The sequence below is a fragment of the Rhagoletis zephyria genome, unplaced genomic scaffold, assembly GCF_001687245.7.
Source record: "Rhagoletis zephyria isolate East Lansing unplaced genomic scaffold, Rhagoletis_zephyria_1.1 Rzeph_scaffold_01203, whole genome shotgun sequence".
Lineage (NCBI taxonomy): Eukaryota > Metazoa > Arthropoda > Insecta > Diptera > Tephritidae > Rhagoletis > Rhagoletis zephyria.
Window position 1 is genome coordinate 70918 of NW_016158287.1, and position 6059 is coordinate 76976.

The 6059-nt window shown below is 35.9% G+C and overlaps 1 protein-coding gene across 2 annotated transcripts in view; it reads right to left on the reverse strand.

Moving 5' to 3' along the window:
- eIF4G1 (eukaryotic translation initiation factor 4G1) overlaps positions 1-6059 on the reverse strand; it is a 129084-nt gene that overhangs the window by 53814 nt on the left and 69211 nt on the right. The window lies entirely within an intron of this gene.

Genomic DNA, 6059 nt, shown 5'->3' on the forward strand with positions numbered 1-6059 from the left:
TGTTGTGTTTGACTCGGGTTTCACTTTTACAAATCATGTTAATTACGTTATCCCGAAGGCTTATAGCAACTTAGCATTTCTGCGTAGATATGCTAAGGATTTCAAAGATCCTTATACCAGGAAAACTCTTTTCAATGCGCTGGTACGTTCAAAATTAGAGTATGCATCTATAATATGGAATCGAATATATAGCCTTTATGCTAGTAGGCTTGAAAGAGTCCAGCGCAAATTTGTTCGCTTTGCCCTACAGCCGCTTAACTTTTCTGAGCCTTTACCGGCCTATAATTCTCTCTGTAAGCTTATTGATGTAAAATCACTGGAAAGTAGAAGACTTATCCAGTCACTGATGTTTATATATGATCTGGTTAATGGATATATTGATTGCCCTGTTTTACTTAACCAGATTTGTTTCAATGTTCCAAACAGAATTTTGCGTTTTCAACTACCTTTTTATATGCTTCCAGTTAAGGCAAATTACTTTACTCTAGCACCAATATATAGAGCCCTCACAGAGTTTAATAAAATCTCAAAAATTGTAAATATTGAGTTTTCATTGCCGAGATTGATATTTAAATCTAATATTGAAACATTGTATAATTAATATAATTTCTATTATTCTAACCTATTATGTAATCTAGTCTGTAAGATTGTTAAAGTCATAGACTAAAATAAATGAAATGAAATGAAATGAAATGAAATTAACTATCGGGTTATCGGGTTAGACGAAAAATAAAAAATAGCTATTGAATAGACGTATTTTTGGGAAATGCATTTTTTTATTGAAACGATTATCAAAACTTACATATATAAAATACTATAAAAACTTAGAATTTAAATTAATTTTGTGTATGGAATGTCAAAAAGCAGTTTTTGTCTTGCATGATGCACAAATTGAGGTTACATTTCATGCAATACATTTGCGTATCAGATTGTTTGCACTGCTTACACCTTCTCTTTCCGTTTACACCCAGCATTGTTGGAAAATGATCAAACTTATCATATCGCTCATCATCTGTCGGTATTTTAGCTCTTCTACAGACATCAGATTTAGTTACTGTCGCACCCGTTGACGGTCTTCCGACATTTTTCTGTTTATATTTACATAAGCCAGATGCAATTGATTCACGAAATTCTGGTAACGACGGCAAATCATTTACTGAAACGTTTGCATTGATTCTCCTATGCAGTATATATGCATTTGTTATGGTCATATCAGCGAGGTGATAAAATATTTTTATCATGGCGTTACGTGTTTTCAACCGTATGTGATACCTCCTAATCAGTCCATCCATGAGGTCAACACCTCCCATATGCCTGTTGTATTCCTTGATGATCTGTGGGCATTCTAGCTCCAAATACCGCTTACTTTTTCGATCGTAACGTGATATTTTTGCAGTATCGCAGTCCTTCTTCTCCGTAGCAAATGGTAAAATTCTAACATATGTCGACGCTAACCGGACCGGTTTCGTGTCTTTCCATAATACAGTGGTGATATCAATGCCGTAAGCAGAGCCTGTGTACTCTGTTGAATATCCTCGGATGTATTTTGCTATTTCTTTTTCTGACGGCAACTTACAATTGTGAGCTCGTAAATATACTAATAATGGAAGCGACGTATATAAGTTGTCGAAGTACAGTATATGATTAGCGAAATTCGGAATCGTTTGGGATACACGAATGACAACGTTTGCTGTTGCTCCGAGATCAGGCATGCCTATAATACATTATAAACGAACAATTGCTTTTTAAAAATGTTTGTCAAATATACTTATGCACATAAGTATGTATGTTTTATAATAAATGATTATCTGGTAGTACTACATTGTCGCCGGCTCCATTGTATATTTCAAAGCGATACGAAAATCCGTGAGAATCGCACAATACAAAATACTTCACACCCTATTTATGGGGCTTGTTAGGCATGTATTGTCGTAGATGATGCTTTATCTTAGTAGCACACATTTGTTCGTCCACACATAATCTTGGTGTTTTAGGTACCAAGTCAAATCGCTCGTTCAGTTTTTCAGCAATTGGTCGAATTCTAAATAACGGATCATACCCTGGTTCGCCTTTCTTCACACGTCGCTCCTCATTCGAAAAGCACAAAAACCGTTTAATTTTTTCGAATCGTTTGAATGTCATAGTTGAAATTATTGGTTCGAAATCATTTTTGCTCCAGTAACTTTCTAAACACGGAAAGCGATACAAAGACATATGAATCAGAATCCCGACATACCGCCGAATTTCTACTTCATTTACAGAGAAAGGATGGTTGATATTTTCTTGGTTAAATTTTCCTGCTGCCCGATTAGTTTCAGCTGCTACCGTTTGAAATATATCAGCGGTGAATAAGTACATAAAACATTGAAGTGGGGTTTTCAGGTCCTTGAATGAATTTCACAATTTACTGTTTCCGCAAAAAACAACTTCGTTAATATGTAACTGCATATTCTTTTTTTTCAGACAATATTCGAAAATTCTTTGTATACTTTTTTGATACTCATTAAACCTTTCAAAAAGTACACATACATACATAGGTATAGCGGCTTCCTAAATATCAATTACGAACCTGTTCCAATGAAACCGCCATTAGATGAACTGAATTTTGGACCATAATCTTCAAGTTCTGGAAGGGGTGATCGTGCCCTTTTCTTTGGCTTTGAGCCATCATTCTTGAGCAATTCAAATGCATGACCTGATGTTGAAGGTATGTCGTCTGCCAAAGGTGATACTCTCTCAACGACATCACCGAAATCGCTAATATCGATTGGAAAGGCCCCTGAATTGATAAACGCATCACTGGTATCAGCTTGATTCATTTCACCCAAGCAAGTTGAAATTTCCGCATCGAATCCATCTTGCACTACTTCCACTGAATCATCAGGACGAAAATCTGGATCTAAAAGGCTATCATCACTATCAAATTCGAAATCCTCGTCCAACTCTAATTCCGATTCAGATGAGGCCATCAACGCTTCGATTTCCTCCTCCGTCAACTTGCTCCTCTCCTCTCCTCTGGCGATTATTTTCGTAATCTCCTTGTTTTTTCCTCATTTGGTGATCCATTGCTGGAAACATCAAAGATTTTCCAAAATATTATTACAGGCGCAACCCATTTTTAAAAACAGTCATTGCAACTTACCGAGCTATTAGGTGAATTGATGCACAACAATTTTCACGTAAACCGACAAGACCGTTTCAAGACGGTCTTCAAAAAACTATGTCCACAGCACAGAAAATAGCACTTATTGCTCAAATTAAATATTTTTGTAGTAATATAAAATATTTCGCACGCACTAATAATTTTTTTCCGTACGTGTGGCAATTATTATTAAACTTTTTCTGCGAGATAAGTAACACAAATTTGTTCTTTAATTTTCTCTTCGAAATACGACCAACACGGCAAATTAACGGACACTACTTTGTAACGGACGCAAGTTAGCAAAAAAGAAAAGAGACGGCTTGATGGGTGAAATTCGATTTGCATGCCGTTTAATTAAAATCAGAACAATTGCAGTTATTTATCGATATTTTTAAAAATATGTAAAGACCGTCTATAGACGGTCTTATCGGTTAGAGGGTTAATTATTTCCAATTTTTTTTTTTTCAAAAGTGTTTTTGTTCTAGTGCCCGGCATTGATTCTACTTTTTCTGGATAGCCTGTATTCTGGTTTTTTCAGATAGGAAAAAGATCGATCCCGCTTTTTCAGGCTTTTTGAAAATTGGGTGATTTTGAAAAATATATATATATATATATAGATTGGCGCTTACACATATGTTAGTGTTTGGCCCAGCTTCTCCTCCGATTTGTGGCGTGCGCCTTGATGTTGTCACACATAGCGGAGGGACCTACAGTTTTACGCCGACTCCGAACGGCGATTGTATTTTTATGAGAAGCTGTTTTTCATGGCAGAAATACACTCGGAGGTTTGCCATTGTCTGCCGAGGGACGACCGCTGTTAAGAAAAAACCTTTTTTCTATATTTTTGCGATGTTGCTTTGACCAGGGTTTGAACCCAGGCAATGCAGAGTGGAAGCGCGCACTGCTTACCTCTACACCACAGCGGCCGACGATTGAAAAATAATTATCTAAAAATCGATGTCTAGTTTTTGCTATACTATACAATCACCCTCATTGCGAAAGTCGTGTCGAATGCAAGTCGTTTTTCGAGAGTCGAATCGTATCGAAAATTTCACGTCATTCCGGCTGGATCTGCAATTCACTTCCAAGTGAATTGGAGTCAAGTTAACTTTGAATTCAAATGGGCAGGGGTTGAAATTCACTCGGAAGTGAATTTCAGAACCTGCCCGATTACCTAAAATTTCCACTCGACTAGTGTATTAAAACGGATAAACTTGGCCGCACTGTATAATTTTCGACGATTTCCGTCGTTTACTTATTTCAGCACCGCAGTAGACAATGCCAATATTGTCGAGTCGTACAATTTAGCCTAATTTACGACTTACGCAATGACGCTGAACTTTTTGTATAAAGGCTCGTGTAGTTGTCGAGTAATTACTCGTAACCAATTTTTTTTTACTTATATTAAGGAAACAGTAGTGCGATTCACTAACTTTTAACAATGCGACTTGTCGAGTTGTAAGCTAACAATTTTTGTTGTTTGCAGCAACGATTGTACGATTCACTAACTGTGCTGCCGCTATTGGGCAGAAATTCGTTGCATATGCCAAGCCGCTCGTATGAGCACAAAGTTCACAAGCATTTTATATGGAAGAAAATGCACAACACCCTCCACCAAAAAAATTCTAAAAAATCAACGGTAACTTTTAGCGACTTGAAACTTGCACTTTATGGCACTAAAATTGAATGGGCTACAAAACTGCATACCCGAAAATATTATAAAGATTCTGTATAAGAAGTTCGAAATCTTGGTGAACATTTTCTTAAGTTTGATTTATTTTTGTGAACTTTGTGCAAGGTTTGAAAGTTTTATTTATGTGGTTTCTGTTGTTATATAGGAGATGGAAATATATTTTAAATGAAAATGATTAAAAATCAGACATGGCGTAGTGCACTAAATTTCAAGTACCACTAATATTGAATATAGTGAGGCTTATTTTTTTCTAATCCCACTAAAAGTAGTGGGACTCAGATTTTTTTCACTACCACTAAATGCGTTGGTAGTAGTTGAAAAAATTTCCACTAAAAATAAATGCCTTTAGTTGTAATTGAATTGTTTTCCACTACCACTAATGAGTTTAGTGGTAATGTAAAAAATTTTCAATAATTTCAAAAGTAGTGGAATCAACACTAAACCAAATATAATAAAGTAATTAGGCCTTTTCAAGTGATTTTTGGAAATGTATCGGCTTTTGAATATATGTGTGTATATTTTTTAACATAAGTACATACATATAAATTTACCGTGGATTTCAATACAATTACAATATTTCTTAAAGATAAATTTCGCTTTTATGGATATAAATAACGTCCGTCACACTAGCTGGCCCACTTCTCCAAAAAATGATAAAAATTACTCAGGAATTAGGTGCAATTTAGGTGCGATTTAGGGCCTCCAAAATTAATTTAAGTGCTCACTCGGTTTCCGATAAAATTGCAAATTGCTAGCGTGACGTCACGCTGGCTGACCCACCCACTAATTTTCGTCGAACACTGGTAAATATTATTCAGGAATTAGGTGCAATTTAAGGCTACCAAAATTAATCTCGGCGCGCACTCGGTTTCCGAAATATTCGACTAATTTTCGTCGAACACTGGTAAATATTATTCAGGAATTAGGTGCAATTTAGGTGCAGTTTAGGGTCACCAAAATTAATTTCGGTGCGTGAAATATTTCGGAAACCGAGTGTGCACCGAAATTAATTTTGTTCGACGTAATTTAGTGCGAGTATTTCGGAACCCGAGTATGCACTGAAATTAATTTTGGTAGCTCTAAATTGCAACTAATTTCTGAATAATATTTACCGATGTTCGACGAAAAAGAGTGTGCACCGAAATTAATTTTGATGGCCCTAAACTGCACCTAAATTGCACCTAATTCCTGAATAATATTTACCAGCGTTCGACGAAAATTAGT